Source organism: Budorcas taxicolor, chromosome 14, assembly GCF_023091745.1.
Source record: "Budorcas taxicolor isolate Tak-1 chromosome 14, Takin1.1, whole genome shotgun sequence".
Taxonomy (NCBI): Eukaryota; Metazoa; Chordata; class Mammalia; order Artiodactyla; family Bovidae; genus Budorcas; species Budorcas taxicolor.
This window is the reverse complement of record NC_068923.1, coordinates 47,040,596-47,051,032: the sequence shown is the minus strand read 5'-3', so window position 1 is coordinate 47,051,032 and position 10,437 is coordinate 47,040,596. Positions and strand designations below refer to the sequence as shown.

The window sequence follows — 10,437 nt, the reverse complement described above, 5'->3', positions numbered from 1 at the left end:
CTGATTTCCTTTAGGGTGGACTGGTTGGATCTCCTTGCAGTCCAAGGGACTCTTAAGAGTCTTCTCCAACACCACTGTTTAAAGCATCAATTCTTAGGTGCTCAGCTTTCTTTATAGTCCAATTCTCACATCCATACGTGACTACTGGAAAAACCATAACTTTGACTAGACAGAACTTTGTTGGCAAAGTAATGTCTCTGCTTTTTAATATGCTGTCTGGGTTGGTCATAACTTTTCTCCCAAGGAGTGAGTATTTTAATTTCATGGCTTCAGTCACCATCTGCAGTGATTTTGGAGCCCAAACAAAGTCTCTCACTGTTCCAATTGTTTCCCCATCTATTTGCCATGAAGTGATGGGACCAGATGCCATGATCTTAGTTTTCTGAATGTTGAGTTTTAAGCCAACTTTTTCACTCTCCTCTTTTACTTTCATCAAGAAGCTCTTTAGTTCTTCCTCACTTTCTGCCATAAGGGTGGTATCATCTGCATATCTGAGGTTATTGATATTTCTCCTGGCAATCTTGATTCCAGCTTGTGCTTCATCTAGCCTGGCATTTTGCATGATGTACTCTGCATATAAATTAAATAAGCAGGGTGACAATATACAGCCTTGACATACTCCTTTCCTGATTTGGAACCAGTCTGTTGTTCCCTGTCCAGTTCTGACTGTTGCTTCTTGACCTGCATACAGATTTCTCAAGAGGAAGGTCAGGTGTTCTGGTGTTCCCATCTCTTGACGAATTTTCCACAGTTTGTTGTGATCTACATAGTCAAAGGCTTTGGCATAGCCAATAAAACAGTAGTAGATGTTTTTCTGGAACTCTTCTGCTTTTTCAATGATCCAACGGATGTTGGCAATTTGATCTCTGGTTCCTCTGCCTTTTCTAAATCCAGCTTGAACATCTGGAAGTTCACGATTCATGTACAGTTGAAGCCTGGCTTGGAGAATTGTGAGCATTACTTTGCTAGCATATGAGATGAGTAAATTGTGAGGTAGTTTGAGCATTCTTTGGGATTAGAATGAAAACTGACCTTTTCCAGTCCTATGGCCACTTTTCCAAATTTGTTGCCATATTGAGTGCAGCACTTTCACAGCATCATCTTATAGGATTTCAAATAGCTCAACTGGAATTCCATCACCTCCACTAGCTTTGTTTGTAGTGATGCTTCCTAAGGCCCACATGACTTCTCATTCCAGGATGTCTGGCTCTAGGTGAGTGATCACACCATTGTGGTTATCTTGGTCATGAAGATCTTTTTTGTTTAGTTCTTCTGTGTATTCTTGCCACCTCTTCTTAATATCTTCTGCTTCTGTTAGGTCCATACCATTTCTGTCCTTTATTGTGCCCATCTTAGCATGAAATGTTCCCTTTGTAGCTCTGATTTTCTTGGAGAGATCTCTGGTGTTTTCCATTCTAATGTTTTCCTCTATTTCCTTGCATTGATCACTGAGGAAGGGTTTCTTACGTCTCCTTGCTATTCTTTGGAACTTTGCATTCAAATGGATGTATCTTTCCTTTTCTCCTTTGCCTTTTGCATATTTTCTTAGCTATTTGTAAGGCCTCCTCGGACAACCATTTTGCCTTTTTGCATTTCTTTTTCTTGGGGATGGTCTTGATCATTGCTTCCTGTACAATGTCCCCGACCTCCTTCTTCAGTTACTGTGTCTATCAGATCTAATCCCTTGAATATATTTGTCACTTCCACTGTATAATCATAAGGGATTGATTTAAGTCATACCTGAATGCTCTAGTGGTTTTCTGTACTTTCTTCAATTTCAGTCTGAATTTGGCAATAAGTAGTTCATGATCTGGGCCACAGTCAGCTCCTGATCTTGTTTTTTCTGACTGTATAGAGCTTCTCCATTTTTGGCTTCAAAGAATATAATCAATATGATTTTGGTGTTGACCATCTGGTGCTGTCCATGTGTAGAGAGTCTTCTCTTGTGTTGTTGGAAGAGGGTGTTTGCTATGACTAGTGTGTTCTCTTGGCAAAACTCTGGTAGCCTTTGACCTGATTCATTTTGTACTCCAAGGCCAAATTTGCCTATTACTCCAGGTATCTCTTGACTTCCTACTTTTGCATCCCAGTCCCCTATAATGAAAAGGACATCACTTTTGGTGTTAGTTGTAGAACCGTTCAACCTCAGCTCCTTCAGCATTACTGGTCGGGGCATAGACTTGGATTACTGTGATATTGAATGGTTTGCCTTGGAAACGAACAGAGATCATTCTGTTGTTTTTGAGATTGCATCCAAGTACTGCATTTCGGACTCTTTTGTTGCCTATGATGGCTACTCTATTTCTACTAAGGGATTCTTGCCCACAGGAGTAGATATAATGGTCATTTGAGTTAAATTCACTCATTCCAGTCCATTTTAGCTCACTGATTCCTAAAACATTGATGTTCACTCTTGCCATCTCCTGTTTGACCACTTCCAATTTGCCTTGATTCCTGGACCTAACATTCCAGGTTCCTATGCAATACTGCTCTTTACAGCATTTGACTTCCATCACCAGTCACACCCACAAGTGGGTGTTGTTTTGCTTTGGCTCCATCCCTTCATTCTTTCTGGAGTTATTTCTCTACTCATCTCCAGTAGCATATTGGGCACCGACCTAGGGAGTTCATCTTTCAGTGTCCTATCGTTTTGCCTTTTCATACTGTTCATGAGGTTCTCAAGGCAAAAATACTGAAGTGGTTCTCCCTTCCCTTCTTCATTTTGCACTCACGTGCTGATAATCTCTTTATGTGCTTCAAACCTTTCCAGTCTTACCCCTCTGAGATGTATTCTGTTGTTATCCTCATTTTATAGGGAGGTTGCTGAGGCTCAAGGTCACACTGTGGTCTGAGGCTGAGCTGAGACAGAAACCCAGCTCACCTGACTCCAGGCTTCTGTTTCTCACTCGCTCACAGTGCTGTCTGCTTCCAGAAGGCCCATCATTTGGAAGACAGGTTTCCATAGGCCTGCAGTCCAAGGCCCTTCCAGCCCCTACTGAGATGCTTGGTTTCTGGGGTAGAGGATCATTTAGGCCAATATATTGGCCTAAATTAAGCTATAGCCTGCCAGGCTCCTCTGTCCATAGGATTCTGCCGGCAAGAATACTGGAATGAGTTTCAGGGAGAACTGAGTCTATCCCTGGGTTGAGAAGATCCCCTAGAGAAGGGCATGGCAGTCCACTCCGGTATTCTTGCCTGGGAAATTCCATGGACAGAGGAGCCTGGTGGCTGGTGGGCTATGCAGTTCATGAGTTCATAAAAGAGTAAGATATGACTCAACAACAACAATATGTATATGTGTTTTTGTATGTGTATGTGTGTATGTGTATATGTGTGTGTATATATATGTATATGTGCGTATGTACACATATATATACTCCTCCTACAAGCTTACCCCACATCTCTATGGTGTCTCCCCTGTTGATAAGCTGAGGCAGATAGTAGGTGCACCTGAGGCTTCATTCTTCTTCCTGTCCTAAGGCTCAGAAAGAGCCAGCTAGAATCTACCTGTTCTGGGCTTGCTTCCATCAGCCTGGGCCCCACAGGGTGAGGGGTTCCTGCTAAGCTCACAAGCTTTAGGGGCCCCAGAGTCCCTCTCACGTACACTTGTTTGTGGACATAGGACCTTTCGAGCTATATTTTTCCTCCCATGGAAATTTCTCTAGTGCTTCTAAATTATGCATCTTGGAGACGCTGTTTTGTCCTCTGTCAGAGCTTCTTTATAGGGGTGGGAGTACCGATGGGAAGGAGGCCTTGACCTGTCCCCCTAAAGGTGAGAGAGTCTGACCCTACACAAAGCAACATGCATTTGGACTTAGTTTTCATTTCGACAAAGAGGTGATGATTTTCCAAAGTGACATATAATCATTAACGTCCTAGTTGGACTGGAAAATGGATCTCTTTTTGCAGCTTCTGTGCTCAAACCACTTCACCACACTGTTGTCTCATAATTTCAACGAGAGTAGAGATTGTCTAGGAGAGTATCAGGTCTCCAATAATGCGGTGGCTGGGTAAAGGGCAGGGGGAGGAGAAGGAATTATGTGAATCATATTCTGTTTCCTAGAATATCTGGTTTGCATGTCTATGGGGGAGCAAGGCTGGTCGATGATTCAACACCTACTTAGTGTATTCTGACCTTCTGTGGTACAGGGTTCTGTAATAGTCGGGTGACACCAGGTGTGTAAAATCTACATTTTTTTGTAAAGATATTTATTTATTTACTTTATTTGGCTGCACTGGGTCTTGGTTTCGACACACAGGATCTTTAGTTGCAACGTGTGAGCTCTCAGCTGTGGCATATGGGATCTAGTTCTCTGACCAAGGATCAAACCCAGACCCCCTGCACTGGGAGCCTGGACTCTTAGCCACTGGGCCGCCACCAGGGAAGTCCCTAAAATCTACATTCATAGCCACAAGGACATCGTTGATTGCAATACTGCTTCAGCGACCTAAGATTTGTATTCTGAAACAGAGCTCCTGAAAAGATCTGGTTTGGTCCTAAGAAGAAAATTCTGTTACTGAATATTAAACCCTTATTGTCTATTCTGTAGGAAGGAGATGATTCTGGTTATGATTCTTTGTCTACCTCTGCAGAGTGTGTGTGTATGTGGCTAGTTGGGCAAAAATTCAAAATCAGGGACTTCCCTGGTGGTCCAGTGGCTAAGACTCTGCACTCCCAGTGCAGGGGGCCCAGGTTCGATCCCTGGTCAGGGAACTAGGACCCACATGCTGCAAATAAAAATCCCAGATACCACAACTAAGACTCAGCACAGCCAAATGAATAAATAAATGAAAATAAATTTTAAAAATGTTCAAAACCAGAAGATTCCACCTGCAGGTCCCAGGGTCCTTTGAGAGCCCAAGCAAAGGAAAAACTCAAGTGTGGTGCCAGTTTATGCTCTTAAAGGATTCAAGTCTTCTGCCCTGATGGCTTCTATGACAGTGAGAATGAAACAGGAAAGCGTTAGTTGAAGATCACGGAGCCTACTGATCCCGGGAAGAAATTATTGTGATACATTAAGGATCAGGCTAGTTCAGGGAGTTCCCTGAAGGTCCAGTGGTTAGAACTCGACCTTTTAATGCTAAGGGTCTGGATTCAATACCTGGTTGGGGAATTAAGATCCTGCAAGCCTGCAAGCTGTGCTTTGAGGGGAAAAAAAAAAAAAGAATCAGGCTAGCTTAAGAGTTGTGAACACTGCACGTTGGATCATATTGATGGCCATTGCTTTCAGCTCATGGATTCCCAATAAAAGCTTATAATTGAAATGGACATAAAAAGCAGTGCCATGTGAATTTTATAAAGCAGCTAATTTGATGTGAAATGGAAATACTTTGAAACTAAAGAGAGAACATAAAAGTCCATTCAATAAATACATCAGATAATAAAATAGATAATTTCCAGTAACCATGAGGGAGCAATGCTAAAAGAAAAATGAGATGAAGGAGGAAATATTTGGATGGAGTCACAGATGTTCTGTTAAGCACTATGCTATACAGATGATGAAACTGGACTTGATCAGCCAAATCTAATATCAACAAATTCAATGAAAGATAAATGTAAAGGCCTTTGGTTTGTCAAATAAAAGTCAGCCTCAGAGGTACAGGGTAGGGGGCACTTAACTTGGCTGCACCTGTGCGTTAGCTTTTAGTGGCTGACCAGAGATAGTGTTAAGAAGGAATCTGAGGGGTGGGATGGGGAGGGATATGGGAGGGAAGTTCAAGAGGGAGAGATTCATGTTGAGGTTTGATAGAAAACAACAAAATTCTGTAAAGCCATTATCCTTCAAGTAAAAAATAAGTAAACTTAATTAAAAAAAAAAAAAGAAGGAATCTGAGGACACTGCTGAATTCCAGGGAACAGTGTGCCATGCTGTTCAGCATTGTATGGTGTAGACGCAGGGAGTACATAGGCAGTGAATAGCGTTACATAAAATCATCTATGCATTTGAGTGCAATGAAAGTTCCGAGTGTGTCCACAATGTGAGGGCCTCAAATCATTTGTCTATGTTAGAGGATATATAGAGGAGGGAGGTGAGGTGATCCCCAGCAAGGGTACTGTGCTCAGTACTGGGTGCTGGACTTTATGAGGGACTTTGATGGACTCCCTAGAGAGTGTGGGACCAAGGCACCTGGGATGGTGAAGTGATCTGAAACCACGTCAGAGAAGAATGACTGAAGTGCTAGGGAATGCCTGGGTATGAAAAGAATTGAGAGGATCACTTACTGCTCTGATTAGAAGAATAGATAGATACGGATATATAGACATGTATAGATATCTGTATAGACACAACTATAACTGCCATGTTGAAGAAGAACTAGGTTTATTCAGAAGGCAGAAATAGGACCAGCAAGTTAAAGTTATAAGGACTCAGATTTCCACTTAATTTAAGGAAGGACTCCTTAGTAATTTGTTTTTTTTTCGCAATGAAATAGTGAGGCTCCTACTGGTGGAGGTGTTTTAGCAGTGACCAGATGGGTTAAGAACTTCCCAGGTGGTGCAATGGTAAGGAATCCACCCACTAATGCAGGAGATGCAGGAGACACAGGTTTGATCCCTGGGTGGAGAATTAGTGAGTTTTTATTATTCCTGGAATAGGAAATGGTAACCCACTCCAGTATAGAATTCCATGGATAAAGGAGCCTGGTGGGCTACAGTCAGACATGACTTAGCAACTGAGCAGGCATGCAGATGGCTTAAATTGTCAATTTTTCGAGGATGTTGTAGAACAGACCAGAAGTTTAAATGAAAGGTTGTCTGAGTCCTCTAAGGTCCTCTGACTCTAAGACAAAGACTCTAAGAAATTGGGAAAATGAGAGATAGAGGGGAAGGCTGGCTGGCTCTGAATGTCCACCCAGGAAGTAAGCTTACTTAAAGGTCTTAATTCCATTGCTCTGGCCTCAGAGACCCAGCACTTCTTACCTGATCATCAGAAAGCCCAGCCCTGTTTGGGTTGGTCTGCCCTCCTACTCTGCAGCCTTGCTTATCTCAGCCACTGCTGGGGCTAGTCTCCTTAGATGTCTGGTTCCCAACCCCAGGCTTACCCTGACCCTGACTTTGACACAGGCTTCGCTGACTGCCCTGAGTCTTCTGTCCAGCAACTCTCTGACAGGAAATGGGCAGATGGGGTAATACGATAGAAGATGGGAAAGTCCTGACCTATTACAACTAGAAAGTTATTATTTAGTTTTTTAAAAAAGCACATCCAAGGTAATGTTTAATTAATGTGTTGTTTCTGAGATGAAAAGTGATTTCTAATAATGTTTCAGCCTTGACTCTGTCAATATTTTAACCACAGACTTGGATAAATATAAATAAATTTTACTTATGAAATTTGTGGACAACATGAAGTTGAAGCGGACAATAAATATATGGGATCGAAATTCCAAAAGATCATACTGCTTGGCTAGGATAGCAAATCAGATCTAAGAAAGAGAAATATAAAAGAGGTTAATATAAATTTTAACACTGGAATTTGAAAGCCCAGCTGGACAAAGTTGCATGGGAAAGACTTATAGACAGGCAGCTGTTTTGAGTAATTTGGAGCAGTATGGTCTAATAGAAAATTACAAGCCATAGATATAATTTTACATTTTCCAATAGATCAAATAATAAAAAGAATCAGACAAAATTAGTTTTGATAATATGTTTTATTGAACCAATTTATCAAAAATATAATTTCAACAACTAATCAATATAATTATTGATACCTTTACATTTTTATACAAAATCTTTGAAATCCAATGTGCATATTACACTTAGGGCATAACTCAATCCTGAAGTTAAATTCACTGGAAATACTCAACCTGTCCTTAGATTTCATAAGACTTACTGTTGGAAAAGTAGATTCACATATCCAAGTTATTTCAAACATCAGTTCAGTTCAGTTCAGTCACTCAGTCGTGTCCGACTCTTCATGACCCCATGGACTACACCATGCCAGGCTTCCCTGTCCATCACCAACTCCCGAAGCTTGCTCAAACTCATGTCCATCGAGTCGGTGATGCCATCCAATTATCTCATCCTCTGTTGTCCCCTTCTCCTCCTGCCTTCAATCTTTCCCAGCATCAGGGTCTTTTCAAATGAGTCAGTTCTTCACATCAGGGGGCCAAAATATTGGAGTTTCAGCTTCAGCATCAGTCTCTTCCAATGAATATTCGGGACTGATTTCCTTTAGCATGGACTGGTTGGATCTCCTTGCAGTCCAAGGGACTCTCAAGAGTCTTCTCCAGCACCACAGTTCAAAAGCATCAATTCTTCAGCACTCAACTCTTTATAGTCCAACTCTCACATCCATACATGACTACTGGGAAAACAATAGCTTTGACTAGATGGACCTTTGTTGGCAGAGTAATGTCTCTGCTTTTTGATATGCTGTCTGGGTTGGTCCTAACTTTTCTTCCAAGGAGTCTTTTAATTTCATGGCTGCAGTCACCATCTGCAGCGATTTTGGAAACCACCCCCCCCCAAATAAAGTCTCTCACTATTTCCATTGTTTCCACATCTATTTGCCATGAAGTGATGAGACTGGATGCCATGATCTTAGTTTTCTGAATGTTGAATTTTAAGCCAACTTTTTCACTTTCCTCTTTCACTTTGATCAAGAGGCTTTATTTCTTTGCTTTCTGCCATAAGGGTGGTGTCATCTGCATATCTGAGGTTGATATTTCTCAATATCAATATCGATCTTGACTGGCTTGTGGCTGCCATATTGGACCATGCGGCTTAGATGATTTAGTTGGCTAGAGTTGTTTAGGAGTCTATAGTGCAATGGGGCTATTAATAATGTAAAATAAGAAAGGTACAGTATTTGGAACAAGGAAGTTGACAGTTTTGTTCTACTTCATTTCATTTAGACTTACCCACTCCCATATTCTTGCCTGGAGAATCCCATGGACGGAGAAGCCTGGTGTTCTACAGTCCACGGGGTTGCAAGGAGTCAGACAGGACTGAGCCACTTAATTTTCACTTTCACTTTCAACAGCATTTCATTCAGGAATGAAAGGGATATAGACAGGCTGGAGGGGGAATGCCTATATGTGGGTATAAGAAGTAGGTGGTGGGTGGCGGGGCATGGTTGTTACTTCCTGGTAAATGGAGAGCTGGCTGGTGGGATGAGACTTACCCAAGAACATAAGCTGAGGGCCAGCATGGAAACAGAGTTAAGAACTTTCCAGGGGTCATACAGGGGATCCTGTGAACTAGTGGACTCCTAACTCCTGGAGGGCAACCACCTTCTGAGGGAGATACCACAGAGGATTCCAGGAATGAATGGCATTTTGGCCTGGATCAACCTCAGTCCTTTTCAAGTTTGATTTTACAAATTCCTGCCCCCCCACCCCCTCCACCGCCACCTTTAGAGACTATTCAAGATTCTTTGTCGCAGGACCGGGGGCAGGGGGTGGGGGTGGGGCAACAAAAAAACATTTATGAGTTAGAAGGGACTTTGGAGACTGTCTATGGCTGTCAGACTCAGGTGTCTGGAAGCTGGCACTTCTCCATTATAGTCTCCAGGTGAACATAAACCTTGTTAAAAAGAACACTTTTTTTTTAAGGAGAAGTTACAGGGAGCAAGGCTGTCCTTTTTTTTTCTCACTTGGAATGAAAGGAGCTACTCCTATTTGCTTACCAGGACTCCGGAAAGGTCGACACTGATTTCCTTCAGCGGAAACCAGTGCATGGGCGCCACCTACAGGATTTGTGGAAAAGCGACGCTTGGCTTTCAGGAAGGACAAAGGTCCCAGATACTCATCTCAGGTCACCTGAAAATTATTGTTAATGGCTGCCCACTCCAGTATTCTTGCTTGGAGAATCCCATGGAGAGAGGAGCCTGGCGGGCTACTGTCCCTGGGGTCACAAAGAGTCAGACATGACTGAGCGGCTAAGCACACATTCAAAAAAGGCTGCTAACCAGCAGTTTTCCAGAGGGGCGAGGTATACCTAGGAGTAGAGAAGAGGCCATGTGCCTCTTGGATATGTCATCAGGACCTTCTTAAAAATCCCTCCCTTCTTCCTCAAAGGCCCACAGTTTGCAGAGGCTTTTCTCCTTTGGCTTTTAAATACTTTTCCTTTCACAACATCATCATTTAGTAAAATACAATTACTAAGAGTGTTACATGAGAGAGGCAGGATGGAGAAGTGGGAACGACAACACAGGCTTTTCACCTGGACAGAACTCAGGTTGAGATCCTGACCACGAGGACACTTAATGGGTGACTACGTGCTTGGTTTCTTCATCTGAGAATAATTATGTGGTTGTCATGAGGATTAAAGACATAGAAGGTCTGGCATCAAGTTCTCCAAGGCTAACTGATGATTTTTTTTTAAGATTTTTTTTTTAATGTGGCTGCTGCTGCTGCTAAGTCGCTTCAGTCGTGTCCAACTCTGTGCGACCCCATGGATGGCAGCCCATCAGGTTCCTCCGTCCCTGGGATTCTCCA

The 10,437-nt window shown here is 42.4% G+C and overlaps 1 non-coding gene across 1 annotated transcript; it reads left to right on the top strand.

Annotated features, from left to right (window-relative positions):
- The first annotated feature begins 4,641 nt into the window (after positions 1–4,641).
- TRNAG-CCC (transfer RNA glycine (anticodon CCC)) lies at positions 4,642–4,714 on the top strand. Its single transcript has one exon. It is a non-coding gene; the product is annotated as a tRNA-Gly (tRNA).
- The last annotated feature ends 5,723 nt before the right edge of the window (positions 4,715–10,437 follow it).